Below are 27,179 nucleotides of genomic sequence, written 5' to 3'. Positions count from 1 at the left end.
TGTGACCCCTTCTTCCCTGTTTGTGCATTAAACGCACCCAGAGTTGCATCATCCTAGGTTCATCAGAGGCACTTCCAGTACTATCTCCTTTGATGCCTAATGTTTTGTTTTGCTCTTCTAAAATACTACATCCCATGTCACTTCTCCACTATATTGAACAAAATGTCAAACTAGAAGTTGCATTTTTTTCTTCTACCCCCAGATGATCCTTCTACCCATAAGCTGAGCTTCAGAATACAAAATTACCAGCAAAAGGGTATTTTCACTCACCATGTTCCCTTCTTCCCAGTAAGAAAATGCTGCAGCATTGGATTAAAAAGTGATAGCTGGCAGATAGGTTTGGAGTCCACCTCACCACACCTGTGTGGGCCTGCACAGGCTCCTCCAGCCTGGCACAAGAGAAACTCTTGGTCCGGTGTGTGGAAGCACAGTGGGACACTCAGTGAGGGCTGAGGAGTGAATCCACAGGACTTTTTATTTTCAGAATGAATAATTTCCCAGTTATTAAGCTGGTTCTCAGCTTCCTTACCTCATACCTGGCCATGTGTTGCCTTCTGAACCCCCCTCCTCTGTTTTCACTGATGTCTTCATCTTCTCATGCCTCACTCCTGCAGGACCATAGCCATCTGAAGAGCAGAGCTCCTGACCCCTGTCCTTTTCATGGGAGGCTGGTGTCATAAGCTTTTTTCTTGATGCAAGGCGCTTATCTCCCTCTGGGAGGTTATTCACACTGCCTGCTTTCCTGCATCCAGGTTTGGTGCCTTAGGAGATGCTAAAAAAACCCCACAAAACAAAAACTCTTCACCAGAGAGCATAGTTTGTTTGGCTGGACTGAACCACAAGTGAATTAGGCTCCACTGACTGTAAGCAGAGGCAAGGCAAACCAGCTTTCTAATGCAGACATGTAAATTAGACAGTATGATTACTGCCTGCACCACCACTCTAATGAACATCCATCACCTGCCCAACGCTTACCCAGTTGCCCTTTGGGTTTGACACGAAGGTCACTGCAAAGAGGTGAGAATTACAGCTCACCTAGATGTAGGAAAGCGCAGGGTTTTGTCATGCTCAGGTCAAAAACTTTAGTTTAACTGCTTGTAAACCAAGGTCAGGGTGATGCTAACAACACCTCAGGGTAAAAGTGGCATTTTGTCCTTAAGGACTAAAGGAACTAAACTGTATTAAAACATCTAATTTTGGTGACAGACCTGCAGTTGACCCAACAGGTAGTTCGGTGAGGGACTGCAAATACACCAGGACATTTATAATATCATTCAAGACTTCTTTTGCATGCTGAAGCAATAAAGATAACTCAAGATGTAATTTTATGAAGAGGGTTTTTTTCCAGGTCTCAAAATGAGTATGTCTTACAGTCTATCTTTCCTTTGCAAATAAAATGTGTTATCTTTGCATTATTTTCTCCCACCATCACGTTTCAAAGAGGGATGTTGAGTTATCTAAATGCTGAAGCTGATTTGGGCACTTGGCAGTGTCAAAGGCATCATGCTGGCTATACACTGGACTGCTCTGAAGGATGCCTTTCATCTAAAATATTACATGCTTTAGAGCCACATTTTACCCATATTTTATTGGGCCTTTGTTTTTCTAGAAGTTTCCTTCACCTCCCACTGGCATTGAAAGGAAATTTTGTGGCAGGGCTGAGGTAAATTAAAACTGACTCCAAAAGGGGAGGGTTGTTTTTGTTAATAAAATCAGTAAATGCCTCTGTCAGGAAGTTGTGGGTACCGGGAAGGACACTTGCTTCACATCAAGTAGAAATACTGCATTTATTTAGACAGAAAATTTCAATCCACATTCTGGGCAGTGGTCATGAGACATGCCAGGGGACACGGGGGACAATCACTGAGAGTACTCAGGAAACATCTGGGCTGGCCCAGAAGAGGTACAGCATCACAAAGACAAGGGAGGCAAGTGTTCCTGCTTTTCACTTTTAGTTGAAGATAAAGGAACAGCAGCACATTGCAGCACCAAGATATGTACAAATATGAGCTCTAGAAACACAGGCAGCCACCTTATGGCACAAAATAACCTAGTTTAGATGTATTTCAAGGTTGACAAAGAAGTTCTTCAAGTCAATCAAACAACCTTGCTTGCAAAACTCGACCTAAAAACGAGCCATAAATGCTTTCCAGACTCAGATGACTGAGTTCCCTTGTCCTGGTGATTTACACTTGCCTTCTGCTTTGCCCTCTGCGAGTCAGAAAAGCTACTGTGACGCTATCTCCGCTCACCGTCTGTAGCCCACATAGAAATAGGAGCTATCTGAAATGTCCCCAGGGAAAACATACTGGCTCACATTTCACCAGGCTTCACTCATTCCTGTAGAGTCACTGTACCTTTGGGTACCCTGCACTGACGTATTCGCTCTGTCAGCAGCTAAAAGGAAGGCATGGGTAACTTCCTCTGATGTTGGAAGATACAAGCCTGGAGTTTTACTCATCCAGTGCAATATTTCTTTATTAAAAACACCATGAAATCCTGATCCCAGCGAGATAACAGCTGCTAAGTCATTGCTGATGGGGAAATTTTGCCCTTTCACTTTTATTCTTGGTTTTAGACATAGTTTTTTCACTATTGACACCAACATGCATTTTATCTAAAGAACTGAATGGGACCATTAAAGATGTAGAGGTAGAAGCAGGTTTTGGTGGTTGAACACAAAGTTTGGTTTTAAGAGTTGAAATAATCTGCTTGGGAATTATTTGTTTGGGAATTACTTGACAAGTGAAAAACTAATTTAGACGAATTACAGACGTGGTCCAGCACAGATTAACTTTACTAAATTCATATGAATAGTCTAATTGCTTCTGTAATTCTCAGCACCTAAATCCCTGCCATCATATCACGGTGCAAAAACCCTGAGTGATAAAAACTCTTAGAAGCATGCTGGAGGTCTATTTTGCCATCACTTTTAAAGATAAAAAACACTAAAATATGTAAAGCAACATGAGTTTCAGCATGGTAACATACAACAGGCAGAAACAGCGATGATTACTAGCTAGAAACAGAAATTTCAGTAGCAAAATAATGACTTCTTTCTCGTGTCCCTGTCTTGCAACCTCTTCTTGTTCAATAGTGAACAGAACTATTGAACCAAGAATGGATGTTTTGCTCAGAGGCTTGAATTCAGACTCCATGTAAGCAGGCAGCTCTGCTCCAAGCATGCTGCCCAGCACTGAGCTCGAGCCAAGTAGAGACAACCTTCTAATTCACAGTCTCCTTGTTTCCTGAGAGGTGAGTCCTAGCCTCACCCAGGTGCTGGTTTCCCTTTTGGCTGTAAATGTACAGGTACTTTCCTGTGAGTAATTTCAGAAAATACTGTTTCTCTCTCTCCTGCATCCAGGCAGATTTCAGGCCAGCTTTCACCTTCCTTCCAACCTTCTTCTCATCTGCAATTCAATCATCTCCCATGCCTCCTGTAGTCCAGACTAATTCCTTCTTTAGCAGATGGGATTTTCCCTCCCACTCTTCCTCCATAATTCCTTGAGCAAGTAATCTTTCTTCTCTGCCTTAGCTTTTCTGTCTCTAACGTGGGAATCGCTACACTTCCCTTCCCTGGACCAATTTTAAGAAGTAATTCAATTTTATCTGCAAAATACTGTGATGACTGCCACAGAAAAGTATGTAAACAACATAATCCATAGTGTGCTTTCACAAGGGTATCAATGAATAAATAAATGTATTGCATTTCTCTTCCCAGCTAACCACATCTTAGGAACGGAAACTTATAGTCACATCAAGTAGATGCTGATGAACAAGTATCAGCTGCTTCACAGACAGGGCTGGGATGGCAGGAAAGGGGCAAAACCTGAGGTCTCCCACATGGAGCTGAGGATCTGTGGGGCTCAGCCTGAGCAGGTAGAGCAGAAGGAAGAAGATGCTTAATCAACCAAGCACAGACTACAGGGAGTGCTGAGGTTAATGAAAACATCATCCAGCTCTCCACTTGGCACTTGGACTGTGCCAATATTGACCAATTTTCTGATGTTATTAAATAGACTCTCTTTCGTTTGAAATGCAAACAAGTAAATATTAGTGCTACCTCTAATGAGACTTGGAGAATGCACATACGCAAACCGCTGTCCATTACCCTTATGCATTGCTCAGAGTGTACAGAGCATTTGGAAATTATATGCTATACCTCAGCTAGATTAGACCCAATTATAAGAAGGCAAAAAGCAGAAACAGCTTGCAGTTTATGCTGGACACTAGCCTGTGAATTGGAAATGATATCAAAATGCTCTGTATTCATGGCTCATCTGTACTTTCTCAGCCTGAGTTAAGGCCTGAAAAGCTCTCTGTGCGGTCACAGATGTGTAAGAACACTGCAGTGCTCCCAGGCCAGACATGCCTGGGAAACCTCACTGTACCTCCCTGTGATGAATGGGATGGGACTAAAGGACACCTGAATTTGCTTGGCTTCCAGGGATGCTTTAATTTATTTTCACAGGCACACCAAACCAAAGAGGACCCAACCCTGCACGCACTTTGTACACATTTTTTGCTACAAGTATGGACTCTTTCTTCTGAGGGTAAATAAAATATTTATAGTCTATAAATCTTGGAAAATTGTTTCTCTTTCAGCAGCAGATCTACTTTCCTGGCCTGCTCCGGGGCAGATTGGGTAACAGTCTCCAACTCATCTCTTAGCCCACAAGGTTTGTGTATTTATAGAACATATTTGAAAAGATTTTGTAATTTACATATGATTTTCTGCCGGAAAGGATACCAAACACTTCTCCTACAATACAAATAATATTCTACATATATTTTTATGACAGTCTTTTGTAATACAACTTTGTAATACACAGACTTCTTTTTTTTTTTTTTGGCTTCGCTTACATCTGCTATCTTTTACGGGCCCTGAACCACTCACATTTCTGATTCATTCGATTATTCTTAATACCATTGTAGCTGAGATGAGAGCTGGGCTTTTATGCAGCACTTTACTAGCAGGACATGCATGTTGAAACAAATCGTAACGCTAGGGATTTTTATCTTCAACATGATGTTCAAATACAGCAAAATAAAACTTTGCACCATTTGAGTGAGGAACCAAGAAGTATTTATTCCTATTTCACTGGGGACTGAGAAACTGAGTGGCTGGAATTGACGCCGGGCCCAAACGAGCCCAGCACACAGCCCAGGCGGGACCCCAAAACTGATCTTCACCTTGCAGTCCCCACCACATCGAGCGAAGAACAGGCTCCTTGTATTTTGCAAATGCTTAGTCATATTCAAAGAAGCCCTAATCTTATTTTGAACTATAGGAACACAACCTTTGGTACACAGCAGGGAAGGGGATGTTCCCACTCAGTTTCAGACATTATTGGGCTAAATTTCTCCCTGTTGAATACCAAGAAGTTGAGTGAGGGTGAACCTCCTCCAGTACTTCTGTAGTTGTACACATGAATATATAATGACCTCATGTATGGTGTTCAGTCTCCCTTCTGGTCACAGTATAGAAAATATAGATAACACTCAGGCAACTCTTAATCCAGTTAAATGGAATAAGATTAATGGAGGCAGCTATTTTCTGAAAGGAAGTAGCGAAGCACAGGTGGCTACGGAGATGAGTCGAGTAGTCTCATTGCCCAGTTATCGAGATATGTGTTAGGACATTTAGGAGCCTGATTTTGTCCTCATTGAAACAGAAAACAGAAAAACACTCATCCCTCTGCTTCCGGATAACCAGGATTTGCTCAGTTTCTTAGTTACTCTGGGTTTGGTTCACTTAACTGCTCCACTTGCAGCTAAAGTCACAAGTGTTGGTGTCTGCGGAAGAGTATAAATAGATCAGCCTTTTCCCTCCACCTCCATCACATTAAACAAGCTAATGAAGTGTCTGGTCCTGTTCATCCAGACACCTCAAAGCCTGCTGTGGAGTAGGGCAGCATAAAGACCACCTTTGAAGACAGGGCAACATGCATTCAGACCATACAACACCACAGATGAGCAACTGTCGAGGCCTGCTGCTGACAGATACCATCAGACGTGCTGTCTTCAGCCAATTCTTAAATTTCAGATTCAAACAGATCTTTCAGACCACTCAAACATATTTGGGGGAAGGAGTCAGGGAGATGGACTGGGACCATAAGAAAGGTTTTGAACCAAGCTGATGGCACAATATTCTTTCATTTTTGAAAGGCTTTGCTGGATGGACATTGGGTACTGAGAACCACCTTTCCCTTTTTGGTCAACAGTAGAAGTCACAAATAGTGCAAGCTGGAGGTTTGGGTTTGCTCCACACCTTTGAACTGCCGACAGCAGCTCACAGGGGAGAACACAGACCCATGGACTGAGGGAGGAAATAACACTCTGCATTTCTTTTATCATAGCTGTTAAAAGTTGGGAAATGTCCCCTTACTGTTGCACAGTTGATGAAAAGCAAGGGTTTTTAAACTCCAGACGAAGCACTCCACCTCTGAATATTAACAGAGGCTTGTTTAAGTATCTTTAAAGTGTTTTCTTTCAATCTGGCTCAAACCAAGTTTTCTTCAGCATTGCACCTGGACCTCTGATTCCTGGCAAACTTCAGAGACTGGCAGTTCTTCCCCTCTCCCTTCTCTGAAGAGCACATACACACACAGACACAAAACAAACAACAAACCCAGTAACAGATGTTTGCACCATCTCAGGTGTAGTATGTTGTAAAAAATTACACTGCTACAATGCTTGGAGGTAGGTTACTATTTCATTTGGCTTATAGTTTCTTCAGACTCCCAGGGCAGTACTTGCCTTGGGGGAGATGTCTCCATACTTTTTGAAGCCTGGAGCACCACATTCCACTAGCGACAGGCTGCAGATGTTGTTGGAGCTGATGCAGAAAGGTTGCAGCTTTTCTTTCTTTTCCTGTATCGCTATCGGTAAGACTTTCATCTCTTACCCCCTGACCAGAAAAGGCTGCATTATCTCTATATTTAGCTTCGTCACCTGGGTGGGTATCAATACCACACACTTCACAGTCATGTGCCTGACTACTGCCTCTGCTGTGGCTCAGCAATTTAAAGAAGCTATTAGTGACTCTCAGCTGGTTTTGCAAAACCACAATAACATCAGTTGCCACAGGCTTAGACTGTGGAATAAATGCCTATCTGATTTTTTTCCCTAAGGTCAGATTCCCTTCCATTCCCCATGGCCACTGGTGACAGACATTCTTCTGGGTATACGCTGCCTGTTTTGCCATGAAAAGCACAAGGTCATTCACATGCAAACTTGCATCTCCCCTCCTCAAATTTGGACTTTTTTTGTGATGGGGAAGGGCAGAAGATGGTCTGTTCAACCCATTTGGCATGCTGCATGAGAATGAGGGACACCAGTAGATCTTCTGAGACAGGTTATACCAACACAGAGTCAGGGAAGACTGGGCAAGACATTCAGCCTTCCCCACATCATCCTGTGGACCTAAGTTGGCTTTCCCCTCACCCGTTCTTGTTGTTCAGTAACAAAAGAAGCTGGTGAGAAGACTGGGCACCCACCCCATTTCACAGAGGTCTTAGGATTTCAAAAAGGGGACTATAATGGGATGTTGTGAAAACAAAGAACACAGAACTGCTCTTTGGTACTGCCCTTCACTGGTTTGAGAGTGGCCAGAATGCTTTCATGCCATTCTTAACCAAAGATGAGCCCCACCACGGCCTCTCACTGGGATGTATAAACTTTTGAGCTGGATGTTGAATCTGAATTTCTAGATCCAAAATAGTCCCCATTGTTTGGACATTAGCTCAAAATGATGGAAAGCTCATTTTTTCATTCTGCTTAAACATGCATAAATAACACCCAAATGGTGTGTCATATTTTAACACAGTTCTATGGAAACATTAGTTTTGATTTGGCCTCAGACCAAACTAATCTTACCTAGAGTGAACTACTAAGTGATGTTCAATTTTTAATCACTGTGAGCATCAATTATGACTTTCTCGTGGATTTTTCAAAGTGTAGTCTCAGATACCTGCCTTTTAATTCCTCTTATTGCTAATCTCTCTCTCTGCCTTTAAGCTACAGAGATGATTAATACAAGACTGCTGGCAATATCCTCCCTGCCTTTTGGGGAGGGACATCCTTCTTTCTACTAACTTTTTCCTTCTTCCTTTAAGTTAGAAACTTTTGAGCAGCCTAGGCAGCAAGTGAGTTTGTTTGCATAATGAAATGAAAACACTTTTTTGGGTAATTACTGCCAAAGTGGTAGCATTTCCAAGGTATCTCTGGACTGCACAATGACGGTTCTGGAGGAGACAGGCAAAGTAGGCAAGCCAGAAAGGCAAAACTTCTTACACGTTAATTGAGGAAAAGCTCCCAAAAATGATGATGGAATGATTGTCTTCCTAAAGACCATTGAATTGCTCCCTGAGGACAGATTCACCTCACATGGTTTGGACATCAGAACTTAGGTGCCTGTGCTTGTGCTAGTTATGCCAGCAAAACACGAGCTTCCAGGAGGTCACTCATTTCATCTTAAGATAAATCAGCCTTTGGAGGTCCTTACTTCTCTCCACTGACTTGGATCCATGACAGGATCCATGGATAACTAGCTGTAACATGGACATCTGATCAGAGATGCCTAGGATAAGGCAGACAAATCCTACTCTACAGCTCCATATCATAACCTATATATAAAAATTACAATAAAAATGCATTTGTGATTAATCACATATCTATACAAGTTGTGAAATTCAATGTAATTGTTCCCTTATTAACTATAATACACACTTCCTGTGAGTTAAATATTTTCTGTAAAGGTGCGTAGCAACAATCACTCCGAAAGAGCTCAGTGTTTTGGACCAAGTTACAATTTCTAAGGGAATCATAAATTTGCCTTGATTTGAATGCAATTAAATTCTCTGCCATAATAGCAGCATAATGACAAAGAATATTTCTTCTTTATTTCCTCAGCTTGGAAATTAAAAGGGAATAACACACACAAAGTTGCACAATGAAACAGACCTTCAATCCCATATGGACAACAGTATTCTCAAGTCAGTGAATTCTGCTTTCTGGTATGAAAACTGATGCAGCCCAATCCATTTACATACTTCTTTTTGATGCCCTCTTCCAATCATGCATTGGAAGTTGTGCTAGCAGTTAAAATACGGCCTCTTAGCCATGGCATGTAGCTTTGCTTCTCAGGCCCACTCTGTGCTCTAGGCTACCAACTGGACCACTGTTTGCCCATCTAAGTTGTTGAGACCTGAGACCGCGATCTAATAGAAACTGTGTGCGGGTTTAACCTTGCACACGCTGTACAGTCCCTTCCTGCAATGCTGTTAAATGACTTGGGTAGAACAGAAATGATGACTTCACCTAAGCCAGATTTTACTGTTTGAAGCAATCTTTCAACTAGTTATGAACTTGGAATGTTTGGTGGTTGGGTTTTTTTCCTGGTGCATTAACATATATGAAAAATCCCCTAATTCTTCATTACTGTTATAGCCACAAGTTTTTGCTTCATGTTCTTGCAAACAGTATTTTTATGGGCCCCTGAAAGACTGATTTACTTAAAATTTAACAATGCTTATCTCCTAATGTAGTTGTCTCAATATTCAACATTGGCAGTTCAGATCTTATCATAACAAGTAAACTGCTCTTGTATTACAGCCACCCTGCCAAGGAACCATCACATAGCAACTCGTATATCCCATCACACCAACCCAACCATTTCCCAAATACCCAGACAGCAAAATTCAACATCAAGTACCCTGTATGAAGGATGGCTTCCCAATAACCCTTCCCATTCGAGCCAAAGTCTTGGCAGCCTCCTTTGAGGCATTTGCCACAACAGCACGTCCAAATGGATGTGGTCTGTAGTCATCAGAAGCCTGGTAGTGCAGACACCACTGTGGTGTACAGAGGGTCTCTGTGTGGGACAATCTCCCTTTTTCTAACTTACCTTAAAACTGTGTATACGCCTGATGGAGGTAAGGAGCAGGAGTGGATCTGTGCTTTGCAAACGTGTGCCAGAAGAAGAAATCACTAGTGAGCACTGTCCCCCAATGCTCTCAACAGGAGATGGCCACCTTCCCAGAAGAGGAGGTAGAGCTGTTCTCTGTCTAATTTAGTCTCAAAATGAGCTGTGTTAAAGCTTAAGAGGCTTCAACAGAAAGTCCTGCTAGCATAACTTTACTGAGAAACAGGTGTAGACTAGAAGAAAATGTTCTTGGCTTTTTGATGTTAACTCAGTAATGAGTGTAACTCAGCATGTGCTTTGGATCCAATTCTGCACCATGAAAGTCAAAGGGATCATTTGCTGGTGACCCAAACAGGACCATAGCAGCCAGTCCTTGCTTGTCACTAATTTCCTGTTTTTTCAGATCATACGTTGCCCTGTTAGAGAAGTAGTATAGCAGATGGTGGGGATTTCTGACAAACTGTGGCTCCAGGCACAAAAATCAAGTTGATCTTGGTTGGTTTATCTTGCTATAGTATAGGCACATGGCCTGCAACTCCAGTCCCAGCATAAAACATATTTTAGGCTAAGAAACTCAATGTATTAAATTTAGCAGTATCTGTGCTGCATCTAAATGTTGAACAACTGGAAACTAATGTTCCTGCTTATACTCTTTACTCCCTCTGCCTTTGCCTGAAATTAATAGACAGCTTTGCTAAGACATTAATGTGGAATTAGGACCTCAGAATTGAATGCTTTGACATGGATCTTTTATTCTTTATACAGAATCCAAAATGTGTGTGGCTTATCTACCTATTTTGCCTTATTTTGCTAAATCACAATCTCAGGTATAAAGAGAATAACTGAATTTGAAGAGTAAATAAACAAACATTACATATAAAACTTGGATCAGTAAAGATTGCCTGAAAATTCCCGGGGGTATCTGTAGGTTTCTTCTACAGCTGGGCTTGTTTTCTGCCCTAGATTTTTAATGTAGGCACTTTTCTGTGATGATGAAAATGTGAAAAAGGAAATGCAGGAGAATCACGCAGCTTTAAGTAATGCAGATTAAACTTTGACCCTTTTTAAATATTTCAGACTCTTTTTTGCCCTCTTAACAGGTGTACTGCTCAGTGAGGCGAATGAGTGTAGTTCATGTTTTCAAAGGCATTATTTATTCTAAGATAATTCTTTATTGGTTAAAACGCATTCTATAATATGCCCAGAATTTGCGATCCATTTTTCTTTATTGAAGATTAATACCATTTCCATTTCAATAATGATAGTGAATGCAACGAGCATGGCCAGATTGTGTAAAATAAACATCCACTAATTTGTAATTGTTTAAATATCTAAAGCTAGACTTTGATGTCAATGCACCATTAAAAAGGAGTTGGGAAGTTCCTGTCTGTTCCTGTATAGCTTGTCAAGCTGCAGAACAGCTCAAAAAGCAGCTTGCTGATTTACAGCATCAAACCCAGCTTAGCAAGTTTGCAATCTTGTAAAAATTTTTGATACGTGACATCTTCATATTCTATGGGACATGGAAAATCCATGGGAGGAAACTGAATCTACAAAGCATGGGCCTTTCTGTGCCCTCTCTTCATTATCCAGCAGCACCAGCTATCTGGTACATGCCCCCTCAACTCACGATTCTCCTCCAGCTGGAGGAATGGCTTCATCATGCCAGCTGTCAGAGTCCTTTCACAGTGACTTTCCAACCCCAGAGATTATGTTCACAAAGACCTTTGAATATTAGCACGTTTAGGAAACAGTTTGATGTTAAAGGGAAAATGAATTTGTCATTGTGGAGTTTATGTTAGCGTTTCCCAGGCAGGGTCTAGACGATAACAATTAATCACAATCTTTAAACTGTTCCTGGCAGCAGTTTGTGCAGTTTTTTAGTTTTTCTTCTGAACTTATGTTAATTGGGAAAAATGTGAAGCAATTTCACTTATATATCTGTAAGCCAACCCATGACTTCTCTAATTTCTCCCATTTCTGAAATGTAGAGCTTCATTACACCATGAGGAAATCAACAGTACCTTTCAGAAAATAAAATAGGATAACTTAGGCATTTGCAAAAATTTTCAGACTTGGAACACAGGCGGTTGTTGTGCTGATTATCAGCTACCTGATTAAAGTAACAGTTTATTTTTTAGCCATAACAAGTTGGGTGCAGGTACATGTATGGCTTTGGCATTGACAAGTGAACTGTATTCCCATCTTTATAAGAAAAGAAGGCAGCTAGATCACTACAAGCACTGCTGTATTAATATAATTCGGCAACATGCATGGCACACACACATGTTGATATCACTGCAGTAGTCTGATGAAAGCCAAATAACTTATTTGTGTGCATAAACGGACCAAACTGGTATTTCTACACCACTGTTTCAACTGCTCTCCTAAGAGGATTGCTGTTTCCAGCACTCCCTTTTACATTTCCCATCTTCAAATCTTGTTCTACACATACACCAGCTGTAACACTTTTACCTCTCCCTGTGTAGCTAGTGTTATTGTACTGAAAATGCTCTTCTGTGAACGTAAGCGCACTATGACAGTATAATGTGAGTACAAGCGTGAGAAAACAAGTCCATATTCCCCCTACAGTTGCACCCACATTGGAAATAACATACATCAACCTAGGTAAAAAGCATGCTCTAATCAAACAGATTCATCAGAATAGAAACAACATGTAGATCAAACCAACAAATAATCTGCCATAGTGCAAAATTTCAGACTTTGAGACACCAACTCACCAGCTTTAAAGCTCACTGCCATTGTTGGAAATTAATTGTGCACATCACACTCTGCTCCATCTGGTGAGTTGCTGCATTGGAGTCAACATGAAGGAACCTCCCACTGATGGCAGAGGTAGCCCTGCTTGGAAAGGCCTCCCTGATGACAAGCCCGTGGATTTCAGGGGAACACAAGCTATTGCCTTAGAGAAGAAAGGGTCCCAAAACAATGTGGCAGAATTTGGCCCAGAGGTAGACCTTCTTTCAAAAGAAGATAACCAACTGCAGTCTCTGGAGCCACTGACTCTCTCGATACTCATTTCTAACTTCACCTCTCTACTTTCCAAGAATTTTAAGGGGCTTGTGTGTTTTTTCTTTTTCTTATAATAATGATTTTGTCTTTGCAAATATTAGTATCTGGCTACTCTTTAGTCCACGGCTCCCCCAGATCCAAGTCAATTAATTCCCACAGCAGCAGGAGAACCGAATTGGGAAAGCTGATTTCTTTTGTACTGTACAAAAAAAGTCAGGATGAAAGTTATCATCTTCTTGCAGGAACAACCCCCAGCCCATGGTTTTGATATCAAAACCAGAATTTATTCTTGGGGTAATGAACTAATACCCTGTTTGGGCACCACTAGGCAGGGACAGAACACCAGGCTCAGCTGGAGTGGGCTATGCTTGGTATCGAAAACATTCTGGATATCAGAAATTGTTTACATTATTTATCATTGTCCAGCTTCTAAAAACAGCTCTCCAGTATGCAATGTCTCTTCGCAAAAATGAGAAACACAAACACAAGAAATCAGGGAAATAACTATTTTCTGCTTTTAGATGTATCTTTGATTACATGAGAGGGGTAGACAAAGACTTGATCAACAAATTTGTGCATAAGGAAGCAGATTTACATGTAAATAATTGTATTATGAATGTTAACGAGCTGCACACATAACAAGGAAAATGTCAGGGAGGTTTGTGGAGGCTAAACAAAATATGTTTGCTTTATGCTGTTCTTTTATGGTTGTTTTATTGGAAGCACATTTACAGCGACATAGCAATCATATATTTTTCACTGTAAAAGCTCCATGTGTCTTTGGAAACAGTATCAGGCTCTCTGCAGTGAAAAGGGTGAAAACCAAAGTTGGCCAACTTCAAAGTTGTCGACCTATAGCTGAAAATATTTCCTCTTTTGGGATCTCTTGGTGTTGTTTATGTCCACCTTCCTGATAGTAATTTCTAATGCAGAGAAAAAATTATTAGATTGCTAGAAAGATGAAGGTAGAAATGACTGCAAATGGGATCTTGCCACAGATTTGGCAAACAAACTGTTACTTATTTTACTATTTTCATAATGGTGAAGGAAAAATGTTCTTAGATGAAAACACATCTGCCTGGATTATTGAAAGATACTAAAACTGTAAGTGATAAAAATAATGTAGGTTTGCTGGAATCTTACTAGTTCGTATGGTAGCACTTCCTGGCAGAAGCAATCTGAGAAAGCTTTTATAACCAGAAACTTCAAAGAAGTTTCACCTCAACCTCAAATTCTGTTCAGTCAACAAGTCATTTTCATGAAAAACTCTGTGAACACAAACCCACAGTTTTGCCTGTGAAAATCAGGGCACATGCTGCAATAAAGCCGACATGCATTGCGTTCTTGGGCAACAACCCTCCCACGGTAAGGTGGAGAACCACTCTGCTGTCCCATTGCTGAGTGGGAGAAGGACACCAAAAGCACCGGGGTCTGCATTTTTGCATCTCTGACTTTACCTCGATGCCTGGTGTTCCCCCACCTCAGACTCCTACCCTGAGGTACTGTGGACCATGGATGCTGGAGATACTCTCTGGTGGGTGCCCAGCCTTCCTTCTCCCTCAGGAGAGGACAACCCACCCACAGATTTTTAGGAAAGGGAGCAGGAATGCCTTTGTACTGGTTGTCACCCTTTCAGGGTACCGAACTGCTCACACGAACGTTGCACTTCAAAACCAGTGTGTTAATATGACAGCTTGGCCTGGAAAAGTCCCACCCCTGCATTCTTCCACCTCTGCACACGTAAGTTTTCTGTGAGGTAATTAAAAAGCACAGCCCTGATAATCACTGTGACTTCATTCCTAACAGTCAGTGGAAAAGGACAAAGTGGGAAATTTTTGTAAGGATTTCCAAAATGACTGGAAAGATAACACCTTATCCTTGCCTGTCAGTTCTGTTGGAAACAAAGCGTTCGAAAGGGCACATTTTTAGCAGTAACTTACAACCGTTCCACGGGCAGTTGTGAGACCCTTCACTTTAATTAAGGACATGCTGTTACGTTTAAACGTCTTAAGTCCCCCGGACACCTGCCCGCCACACGGGGCCTGTGTGGCCGCCGGGGCCGAGGAGCGAGGGCAGGCGGGCGGGAGGCGACGGGCGGGAAGGGCGGCCCGGCACCCGCCGCCGCCTGAGGTAACGCCGCCCCTCGCGGCCCGGCGGGAAGGGCCGGGGCGGGGCCCGCGGCGGGCAGGGGACGCTGCTGCCGCGCAGGCCCCGGCCCCCGCCCAGGCCGGCCGGCGGGCGCCGCTCGGACCCTCACCCGGGAGGAGCGAGGCGGGGAGCGCCCCCCGCGCCCTCACAGCCCGGCGGGCGGACCGGGACCCGGCCCCGGCGGCGGGAGGGGCGGGCGGTGCGTGGCGGCTCCTCCTCCGCGGCCTCCCCCCGCCTCCCCGCCGTGACGGCCGGGCGCGCCCCCAGCTCCGCAACGCCCATTCCCCGCCTCGGCCCGCCCCGGCTCCCCGGAGAGGCCGCTCCGCGCCCGGCTGCCGTCGCCGCTGCCGCGCTCGCACGCTTACTTGGAGCCGCCCGGTCCTCCGCGCTTCCCCGTCCTTTCCAGCCCGGGCCCCGAGCCGCGCCCGGCGCCTGCCGGAGGCTCTCCGCGGCGGGAGAGCCGCTGCGAGCGGCGGCTCCTGAGGTGAGCGTCCCCCGGGGGCCGGCGGGGGGGGGGGAGCAGCCGCGGGCGGGGGGCGAGGGGCGCCGCTTCCCTCGCGGAGGCCCGGGCCGGTGGCGGGCGGGCCGGGCGGCGCCCCAGCTCCGGGCCGGCGTCGGGGTCCGGGGAGGCCCCCGCGGGGCCGTGCCCGCCGCCGCGTCCCCCGGCCGCCGCGCAGCCGTTTTATTCCCTTATTTCTCCTCCGTATCCCGCCCCCCCTCTTCCCCCCCCCCCCCTTCCTCCTCCGAGCCATGTTTTATTCATGACCCCGCGGGGCTTTGTACGGGGAGCGGGCGCCTGCCTCCGCAGTTCGCCAAGTGCTGCCAGCCCCGGGGGCTGCGGGGGGACGGCGGGGGCTCACGGCGGCGCAGCGGCCGCAGGGTGGGCAGGGTTCCCCATCCGGGCAGGCGGGCCGGGGGCTGAGCGGCAGCTGTTGGCTCCGGGGGGTGCTGCGCTGCCGCGGCGCAGGAGCGGAGTGAGGCAGGGGGGTCTCCTGCTGCAGTTCCCCCGCTCGGAGGAGGGACATGGCTCGCTGCGGCTCCGCCGGCCTTATGGAGAAGAAACAAGTCACTGCGAGGCTTTCTGTAGCAGGTTTTCTGTGTGTGTGTATATATATCTTCTCTTTCAAGGGTTCAGCAGCAAGCGAATTGCAACACCAAATGCCTGTAAGCCGGGCGGCACTTACACCATCACCGAGTTAACTGTAGATGTCAGACTGTGCTTGCACTGATGTGATGTCAGATTCGTAATAACGCGCAGAAATGGTGAATTCGGTGCAGGCTGAGCGTGATGGAGACGGCACAGACCCATCTGGCGTGGACAGGGTCGGTGGAGCCTCTTTCTTCCCTGGGGCGGGGCCTGCTGTGTAGGTAGTCCCCCGGTGCAGGCAGATCATAGGGGCACTGGGATAATTGTTATGGATTTGCAGGTGACTACGGACTCTGAGGAGCAGATATTTGTGCCTGGAGCAGAGATGCTTAGCTTGCTTTCCCCCACAAAGGTATTCCAGTGTGTGTTGGTTGGAGGGTCATTTGCTGATATGCCTGTCTTGTCTGTAACTTCCATGATGAGGCTGCCACCGTGGGTATCAGTCAAGGGGATGAATTTTGTTGTGTGCTGTAGAAAGCCAGCTGCGATCAATAGGCAGTTTCATATTAGCCCCCGGCTCTGCCTCTTGATTTCTCTTGGGCAGATCATGGACTGGTGAACTAAAACCGAGAGATGCCAAAACATATTCCTTGCCTTAATTCGTTTCCCATTTGCCTGCCCTTCACATTCCCCATGCCCTGGTTGGTTGGATTTCAATGGAAAAACTATGGTCCTGAGTCTGTTCAAAGAAATACGTGTGTTTTGGTTTTGCTTTTCTAACTTGCTGTTTGATAATAGCTGTAAGGCTACGTGTTTCTGAAGATCTCCTGTGTATGGGGGCTGGAGGTGTTTGCCCTTTGGTACAAGTGAAATGCGCCGATACTGCTTGATGTTGTTTAAACCTTATATTATCTTGAGCGTTGTATGATGAGGCAGCTTGATTTGTTTAAGACTTTGTGATGTAATACAGTACAGTAATAATTATAAATCTTCTCATTGTCTGAAGAATCTTTAAATACTACTCTGTCTCAGGGGGTACTTCATGGGGTTCTGTCTCCAAGAGGTGCAGTCATGGATGAGCAGTGTTTGATACTAATAATGTTCATTTTGGGCTGAGAGGGCAGGAGCTCTTTGGCACTGGTACTTTAAGTTGTAATTTATGGGTGTGACATCATGTGGTAGATAAGCTTTTATGGGATCTGCCATGTAAATGATGGCCTTTGTTTATATACGTGCAATTACTTGTTTTGAAAATCCATGCTGTATATTTTGCTTAATAGCTTGCGCTGGAGCTGTGAATAAGATCTAGCAGAATGTGCTTTAATTGCGCAATATTGTTCAGCAGTTGAAAACGTTTCGCTTTATCTTGCGCTCACAGCCTGCACCAGGTGTGAAGTTACTACATTGCATCTGCACACTGCAGTGTCTTCCACAGTAGTTGGCTGTGAAAGCAGTGGCTGGGTGCTTTTATTTTCTTCTTTCTCCATGATCTCTTTCACTTTTTTAAGAGGTGGGGTGCTGAAGTGAGTGATTTCGACTAATCCATGCTGGAAAGAGCAGTTTGGTTATTTAAGGCTGCTGTAGTTTGTTATGCAATCAGATTAACAACAATCATTCAACTTTGGGTAAACAAATGATATATATATAACGTCGTGGATTAGGGCGAGTGTTTACATGGGAGAGGTGTGCTGCAGTTAGTGTACTGCAAATACTGGACAAAACCACAATGAGTGGACACAGTAACATAGTAAATAAGTGTTTGGTAAACTTCTTGGGATTATAATGGATTTAATATTGATTGTCTGTACTCCAGGAGCTTCTGTGGTGCATTAGGTGCTGCCCACATGCATGGGCAAACTTTCAGCTTCATTTAGTTGGCAGGTAAAGGCCTCTGCAAACATCTTTGTGTGCAGCCTGATCATGTCTGGGGTGCTGTGCAGGCGCTGTGCCGATTACAGTGCAGGTGTTGGGTCTAGAAAGATGACCAAGGCTCAACTGGAAGCTTTTTAAAATAATAAAAAAATACAATTCCAGACACATTTGCTGAAGCTGGCAGCCCCTCAACTGGTCCATTATTATTTGGCTATTTCTTCTTGTTGTCGTGGAAGCAGCATTGCCACAGGTAGAGATTTTTTAAGGCTTGTCGCCCTGAATCTGCTGAGAAAGGAGGTGGTGACGTGCATGCTGCCCAGCAAAGGTCGGCGCAGGAGTAGGTGGTGTGGGCATTACTGGTGTATCCGAGGTGAGATCCCACCGAGAGAGATGAGAGCCGATACAGAAGGGGGGAGGTGGAGGCCTGGGGTGCGTGGGAAGGAGCTGGAGTGCAGGGAGGATCCTGGTAGGTGTTCAATGGCGCTACAAGAGGGGCCTCTCTGTGTTTGTGCGCGCAGTGCCTCGCTGGGACCCAGTTCGCAGCTGCGGCGCAGGGATCTCGCATGGGCTCTGGTGCTGGAGAAGTGGACCTCGCTCTAAAAATACTGTAGCATGAAACATGCCCACCGTTAACTACGGTATGCAGTGGTGTCAAGTGTGCAGGGAAAGGAGGAATAACTGACTCCTGGCAGTCGGTTTTCCAGAGGCCTTCGTGTTGGTGTGGAACCTGAACCCTTCCAGCCTTTCTCTTGTTCAGGGAAAGATAAGGTACCCTCCTGGATGCTGCTTTTCTGTCCTTCAGCAGAACATGATGGAACAGGACTATGTTTTGGATACACATTCAAAAATACTCCAGTAGGTGGCTTTTTTTATTACTACTATTACTTATTTCCTTGCGGACTGTGTTTAATTCTATATAAGCAGGCATCTAATTGCAAAGGGATTTCACAGGCACTTGTAAATATATATCACTATGCTACTGGCTGATCTTTGTGCTGTATAACATATTTGTGCCTAAATGTACACAAGCACATTTTGGGTATACTGGAATCTAAAGAGGAACTTCGGGGAATTGGTAATACTGTTAAGGCTGTATTATTGTAGGACGTTCAGAGAGGAGGTGGTGTGGAATCTGATATGCAATCAGTAATTTTAAGACTATTTCTTTTACTGGTACTAGTCTCCTTCAGCTCTGATTTGTTAACCGGTTGGTATCTTGTCGTCTTCAATTTTATGAACTGAATAAGAGCAGTTATTCTTGGTCAGACTAGAGACCTGTCTAGCTCAGTATCTTTTCTGATAAGGCCACTTACATGTGGATAGGAAAACTGTAACTACAGCATTCTCTTCCTGGTAAAACCCTTCCAGCCATCATTACTCTAGGAAATCTTTGGGCTGGCAGTTCCATTGAGGCTGTTGTGTTTAATAGTTGCTGATGGATTGCCTTCTCTGAAAAATGTCTTATTTGTTTTGAAAAACTTCATGGCATTACTGTTCACACCATCCTGTGTCGGTGAACGTCTGGTATAATTGTGCACTCTGCAAACAATTTTATTTTACTTGTTTTACAACTTGCCATTTGAAGTGCCTGCCCTGTGATTTTATCTCAGTTTTGGAAGAATATCTTCCTTTTCAGATTTTTCACACAGAAAAGTACTATATATGGGGATGTTAACAGGTCTTAGAATGTATAGAAGGGTAATTGCTGTAAATTTGCAGTAAGGTATGCTCCCAGCCCCATTTACAATCACCTTTTATAGATACGTACCATTACGGCTGTTGTGTTTAGGTGAATGCATGCAAAAAAAATGTTGAAATACAAGAAGTGATGTGATTCTGCAGCTGTACATCTTGTACATGGTTCACAGTAAGTCTTGATTCAGAGCAACTCTGGCATCAAAAGAGTTGCTGTATGCCAAGGATCCACTTCAGCAGTGTTGTCTGAAGTTCTTCCCAAAGTAAATCTTTGCAAGGTGTCTCATGCAACATTTTAGAGGATGTGGAAGATGTGGGGAACAGAATTTTAAAACCGTATTGAAGAGCTTGAAGTTAAGAGGTACAGATTCCAGTAAGTGCAGCATCATGCAGTAAAAACAATTACTAGGTCCTTGATTTGTTCTTTAGGTTAGCTTTCAACATGCCGTCCTGGACCACTTCAGGAACAGATGAGTGTTAAAAAGTCATGGTTTAAGTTCCACTTTTTCCTCTGTGTGGCAGAGAAGCAGGATCTTTTGACTGTGATTGACTTGCAGTATTTGCTTTTGTACCAGTGGACCAGGAGTCTGGGTTACAGTTTGTTGTCCTAGACTTTGGTACTAGTGGTAATGGTAGTTGTTTGGTGTATTAAAAGAAGGCATCCAAAGGTTGTTGATTTATTATTATGGCAGCTTCTGAAATCCTATTGATAAAAAATGGGTAAAATTTTCATGGTTGTAAAGCAAGCAGAAAACCTTTGTTTTGTCATTTCTACTGTTATTCCACCCGTAAGCCTGTAAACTTATGATTAAAGTGGGTGGAATTTCAGCTTACTGGTTTATGGGTGGGATAATAGTAGAGAGTGACCAGACAAACGTTTTCAGTTTGTTTTAAAAATAGAGGCACTTACATAATGATGCTATACACAACAACAGTACATGCATATGGATAAGATCTCTGCAACAGTGTGTTAATCCAAGAGCATCCTTTGCTAGCATGTCTGCCATCCCTTGGTTCAAAGGAAGGTAGTTATGGAGTGAAGAGATGCCAGTGCCAAGTGATTTAACTGGAGTATTGGTCCAGTCCTGAACAGCCTTTAGGCAGGGCTCTGGATTAGAGATCGGGAGAAATAGATTTTTAAACCATGATGAGCTCTTCATCTGTTATCCAAATGGGGGGAAGAACATGCATTCTCTTTTGTGGAGCACTGTCTTACCTGCCTGTGTTTTGAGTTGTTTGCAGAGATTCACCTCTTAATGTGTGGCATGCGCTTAGTGAAACTGAGGCCTCTTTTTGAGGGCGAAGTGCTGTGGCTAGTAAAAAAAATCCCAAACCAGTGAATGTGTCTGAAAGCATCAGGGTCTTCCCTCTTACTATGGAAATGGTCCCAGTTTGTTTTTCTTAGTAGGCTTTATTGCATATGTTTGGAAAAAGACAAAAAGCAAGTTCACTTGAAATACGTATTTAATAGGAAAAATTTTCCAGGATATATATATACAGGTGGGCATTTTCCCAAAAGTGTGTTAGGCATTGAGACCGTAACTATGTTGTTGCTAACCAAAATTCTAGCCCTGAACGTATCTATAAATACCATAGCCTCACCCCTTGGACTCAGTGAAACGATATATAGCTGGAATAATTTCATACATCAGGACATAAAAGGACCTTGGTGAGCTTGTGCTTTTATAATGAACAAGGAAAAGTTTATCCAAGTTGCCCAACAGAGGAGTTTATCCACACAAGGACAGCTCTTCATTCGGTGAGGGGGAGGGACTTACCTTTTAAACTTTTTTCCTTAGGATTTTTATCTCATCCCATCCCAAGATTTTATTAATAAAGGCAAAACAACTTCAATGTGATTATGTGTGTTTGGCAGACAGACTTCTGTGTTTTAGAGTCATGGCTAACTATAGATTTGTGGAGCCTGTGCGATTTAGGATATCGGGCAGGGAGATTGTTTTAGCAGGAAGGCACAGAGGAGCGAATGAATAGCTGTCTTCCCCTGTGTTACAGTGGCAGCAGCATTTTCTGTGAATTTTGCAGGTTTTGGTGTTGACTTGTGCTGATGTCGGTGTGCCATTCCTAGGGAAACGTGCTTGCTGAAGTTCACCTTTCTGTTTGGAGAATTCCTTTTGAATTGCTATTCAGTGAAGTTCTGAATATTGAATATTTGCACATCTCCACCAGAGAACAGTCTGAGGGAAGAATCAGCTGGTGAAACAAATCAAATGCTGCTGTCTTAAGGGCTGATAAGGGTCTGTAGGTCCATTTTAGCATCAGCTTTGAGGGGTGACTAAGATGTTTCTCTGTTCTGGCAATACCTAGTTTGGATCTCGCTGCTTAATTTTGTCTACAGGCCTGCTCATCTCAGCCGCAGCTTCTAGGGAGTGCAGCTGATGTGCAATAAATGTACTGACAAAATGTGCAGGAGTTTGGTCTTTTCTGGCAGATGGAATTACAAAGCACTCTGTCACTAGGAAGCCGCTTTCAGCAGCGGGCTGAAAGTAGGATGTTTAAAGATGTGGTTGGGGCTGCTGATCTTGGTCAGCCATGTGATGCTGAAGGATTGGGTACTGTTCTTTTTCTTCCAGTGCAGTTGTGCTTGTTACGTACGCACGGTAGCTGTGGTCTGGTGGATGCCCAGAGGCTCAGCTTTCTCTTCTGAGCCTTTATTTTTGCAGGAATCTGAAAGAGCAGAACTGAAGCTGCTGAATAAGCCAGACTGAATTCAAGGGAGCAGAGCTGGCGGCTCTTCCCTTCAACCAGCATGGAAATGCACGGAGGAGAAACTCGTATGGGTACTTCAGGGACTTGTTTTATTAGCGGGCGAAAGAAAAGCCAGCCAGGGTTTTCTAATACTGCCTCTGTTATTTTTACCACTCAGAAGTTCTTACGGACAGAGTTGTTTTTTCTTATGATTTATGTTTTTAAATTACTACCTAGTTTTCAGGTGTGGGAGCCTATAATTTTAAGTGTCTGACCAGTGCTACTGAAATGAAAATCAGAACTTACCAATGAATAAGCTTCTGAGATAGTTTCTGTTGTTTTCCCTCTGTTTGGGGGAGGAAAAAAAATAGTAAGCTGGATCTGTTCTGCCTTTGTCATGTCAGATAAGGTATATCTTTGAGGTTAAAAAGTCTTGATGCTCATGGGAGAAGAGGGACCACTTCTTTCTTTTGTCTCAAATGTTGCAGTGGAGGATACTAATTAACCACCAAACAAATTGGGTTTGGGGGAGTTTGCCTTTCCTATCACAGTGAAAATGTTTTGTTTGGAAGAGCTGCACGAATTACACCCGCAGGCGTTCATACAGAGATAAATCAGCGCCTGGCTGCCCAGAATTTTCCTGTTTCAGTCTGCAGAAATATGCTAGGAAAGCTTTTGAAACGGCACAGCCAGTCTGCACGTTCTGGAGCAGATTGTGTACCGGAGACCGCGGCACAGCCCTGAGCAAAGACGTCAGCAGCGAGGAGCGACTGTCATCCCCAACACAAGTAGACAGACTCCATCAGCGTGACAGACCGGCGACGCAACACTAATGGGCAGATCATGATGATTGTCAGCTTGGAATATAGGGTTTGTTTGTTGTTCTTCCCCCAACGACAGGAGCTGACTCTGAGGTGGATTTTCCTATAACTAGCATTCTGCATCTTTGATGTTTTGGCAAGAGTGAGGCTATTTCCTAAAATAAATAAATAAATAAATAATGGAATAAGAGGCCTCAGGCTTAGTAACAGCATTTAGGAGAATGACAAATGTTCAGCCTTGTGGAGCTACGTTTAGTTGTATGTTTATTTGGTGGATTTTTACAAGCACCAAGCACAATGGAAAGTTATGCACTTGACTCTTCACTGAGTCACAATGGGATTCAGGGGGCCTAATTTCATAAAGACTATGAAAATCCCAGACTTTGTGATATAATATTTGTTTGCCGTTACACCGCTGTGCTGATCTCTGAGCCTTTTCTCATCCACAGCAAATGCTTGGGTGCTGCAACAGAAATAGTTTAAAAGCCAATGATTTGAGGGAAAAGAGCTGGAGCTTCTTCGATGTCTGGGGACTGGATAAAGTAGGATTAATCTGGCATTAGGGTAGAAACTTGTGAGAGAAGCCCGGTCAAGTGACTGGCTGGGGCGAGGGAGGGTTCATGAAGTCAAAGTCGCTTCTTCTGCCAAAGCGGGATCAGGCTGACATCTTTGTGATGGGGGCTTTTGCCTGGGCACTCCCACAGGCTCCGGGTAGCTGTCACGTACTTCTTCCACAGTTGCTTGCCAGTCTGCAGGCTCACACCTTAAAAAAAAAACCTCTTGAACTGAACAGCTTGCCAGAAGGTCGTTAGAAATTTAATACTACAATTTAATGAGGTTTGTGAGTTACCTGTAACACAAATAACAGTGCTGACGACTGCTTTTCAATTATTACTTTTTGTACAGTGTGTTGTTGGCCATTAAGATGGGTTGTCTACATAAAGTGGTTCCATAAAATGCGAATTATTAGCTTCTATGTGGGTCAGAAAACATTGCATACTTGGTGTAACTCTTGTAGTTAAATAGACTCCTTTGTTAAGCAAATAACTTAAGCACTGGTTGCTCTTAGCAGTGTCAAAAACATACCTGAATTCTTGCTGAGTGTAAATAAAGCGTTTCAGCTTTGAATGATGACTGCAGGATTTGGCTTAAAAGCTATTTTTGGGCCATGGGCACAGCCCAAAGCCGGGGGATGTACGTGGCTCCACTCCTGGAATGGCGTCAGGATGGAGGATGACTCAGTCACCCCTGCAACTTCCTTGTTGCTCCAGAAAGGTAGTGATTTATTACAGGCCTATGTCAGCAGTAAATACCCGTCCACGCGGCGCCGATTCAGCCACTCTGAAAGTGGTAGTTAAGGATGTGCACCCTGTCTTTGCCTGCTCCATCCCTCTCAGCTCCCTTCCCACCCATCAGCTGCAGAGGGTGTAAACAAACACTTAGCCTTTCCTCCCCCATACTTTGACTGCCGGCCAGGAGGCCCATGTGAGGCTGAGAGCAGAGATCCTGTTCTCGCAGATAGAAGCACGGTGCATGCCAGCGTCAAGATTTGGATGGTGTTCCTGTCGAGTCAGGGAAGATTGGCTGTGGAATGCCTGCAGGGTTTGGTCTTCTGAGGGCAGTCAGGTTGAAGCAATAGCAAATGTGGCAGAATCAGCACATAGTGCTGTTGCTGCTGGGTGAAAAATTGGTCCAAACCCTTCCAGGCCCTGCCCTGGCCTTCCTTTGTAGGCAGAACAGGTTGGGCAGCAGCATGAGACCAGAGGAAACTACAGAGAAGAAGGTGAAGTTCACTGAGAACATTTGTTAAGCGCAACAGGTTGAGGACTCTTATTTTTCTGGGGTTTAAGCTGGCTTGCAATGCATGAGGAGGAATTTCTTTGCACCTGTTACAATTAATGAGAGTAAGGCAAGTAGTTGTGTTACTGCTGGCTTTCCCCTCCTGCCTGCCCTCTAAAAGAAACCCCAAGGTACAAAAAAATCACCACCCTCATTTTGAAATAAAACCCTTTATTTCACATGTAGGAATGATCCTACTGATGTCAAAGGATTGTGGAAAATAGCATCCTAATGGCAACACCTCCTCCCTTCTCTTCCACCCTGGTTTCCCAAGAGGTACTGCTATCATGGGAAAGCACATGAAGAACCCACTTGCTGTTTCTTGCCATCACAGCCCTTATCTTTTTAGTGGAGGGTAAATACCAGGATAACTGTTTTCCTGTATTTTTTTTGCCTTAAGTCAAATGCAGAAGAAACAGCTCTTTTCTGGGGTGTTTTTGCTTTGGTGTATGCTTTGAAAATGCATGTAACAGGCTGTTGTTGGCCATAGTCAGTGTCAGCCAGTTCCTGAGATGTGGTCTCTTGCAAGCAGGAGGTAGATGTTAATGCAGTCCTTGTGAGAGGCAGAGGTGGGATGGAAGATCCCAGGTGAATTACCTATGCCAAGGAAACTATCCCAAAAAAATCTGCTCTGGATTTTCTGAGCGTGTGAGATCAGCTCCACTTTTGATCTTGGCTGTGACTGAGTATTGGCAGGAATAAAAGCCACAGGTAACAATGGAGGTGGCCCTGAAGATTTCTTGGTTTTGCTTTGATGGTTGCTACCTGGTGAATCGGACGGTCCTGTTTACTGACAGATTCTCATAGTGAGTAAATTGGTGACCTGTGTGCCTTTTCAGGTGTTCAATTTCCCATTCCTCTCTTTCCTGCCTACGATTTTGCATTCTTTCTCTTTACCTGCTGCCAGCTCCTGTGACATCTCATGAACACGCCTGGATTGTATTTTGTGTTGAAAAGGTTTTATTGCTTTGAAAATACTGAGCATGGTTGAACGCGAAAAAAAAGAAAATAGCATGTGAGCTTCCCAGTCTGCTGCTTCTGTGCCAATAAAGTCGAATTCCCCGAGTTAGCCTTGATATCCGTGAAGTCTTTTCCAAGCGTGAGCTGAATTGAGCTGAGGTGCTGTCTGTGGCAATGCTGATCTGATCTCAGTGTTCAGGGAAACAAAACCAGTGTTGGAGGAGATGCAGGGACCTTTCTGTATCGTCAGACTGCAGGACTGGTTTTGTGTCTCTATTTGAATGTCAAAGAGGAGATGGAAAACAGAAGATGGGAGTGACTTTCACCCTTAAGGTAACGTATGCCTCTTGGTGGTGGGGATTGCAAACTAGTTTACCAGTCTCTAGTTCATCGTTCCTACCTGGTCATTAGCTAGCGCGTCTGGTAGGTTTATGCATTCGATTAGTCACTGGAGGTGCTCTAGGACAAAGTTTAAAACCGATGGAAGTTACAGCAGTCTGTGGTGCTGTGTGTGTTGTTCTTACCTGGAAATTTAGGAGTACGCCCTTGGTGCTGTGTGCAGTTGTCTTTAGCAGTTCCCCTGGTTTTTATCCTGTTTGCTGCTTTGTTACAGGTCTATACCAGGAAGGCTTAGATGAAATGAGTGCCCAAAAGGGAAGTTTTAGGGAATATTGGGAAGAAGTATAAAGGAGAACAAGTGTGCACCAGAAAACCAGGTACAAAGCATGCATTGAGGAGGAAAAAACATACATGCTTCCAGGTGTTAATGGAATAGGAGAAAAATGGCATGGCAGAGTGAATAATGCAGCTGGGTGAGAGCTGGGAGACCACAGCTCTGTTTCCCAAGAGGCTGTGGAGCTGCTGTGGCTGGAGTTGCCCATTCAGACTCCTTGCAGTTGCGACGGTGTTTTTGTGGCACGCAGCATGGTACGACTCTGATCTTGTTCTGTGCCTTGTTATCAGAAGAATAAAAACAGGTCCCTTCTCTTGGCTTCGAATTTATCTTTTCAATTATTTAAATAGAGTGAAATCTGGATTATTTTTCTAAATCCTTTGATCAACTTGAACCTCAGTAGCTTAATTCTATTCTCGT

At 44.1% G+C, this 27,179-nt stretch overlaps 1 protein-coding gene across 2 annotated transcripts in view; it reads left to right on the top strand.

Annotated features, from left to right (window-relative positions):
- The first annotated feature begins 15,199 nt into the window (after positions 1 to 15,199).
- The window catches only part of C12H1orf21 (chromosome 12 C1orf21 homolog), a 125,106-nt gene continuing 113,126 nt past the window's right edge, over positions 15,200 to 27,179 (top strand). The window contains exon 1 of one of the 2 annotated variants that reach the window (XM_055725107.1): positions 15,200 to 15,590. The gene's annotated coding sequence lies outside the window, so the exon portion shown is untranslated. Of the gene's footprint in view, positions 15,591 to 16,531; positions 16,606 to 27,179 lie in introns of those variants that run through there. The other variant, XM_005443321.3, reaches the window with a different exon arrangement.

The sequence above is a fragment of the Falco cherrug genome, chromosome 12, assembly GCF_023634085.1.
Source record: "Falco cherrug isolate bFalChe1 chromosome 12, bFalChe1.pri, whole genome shotgun sequence".
NCBI lineage: Eukaryota > Metazoa > Chordata > Aves > Falconiformes > Falconidae > Falco > Falco cherrug.
This window is presented reverse-complemented; position numbering and strand designations above follow the sequence as displayed.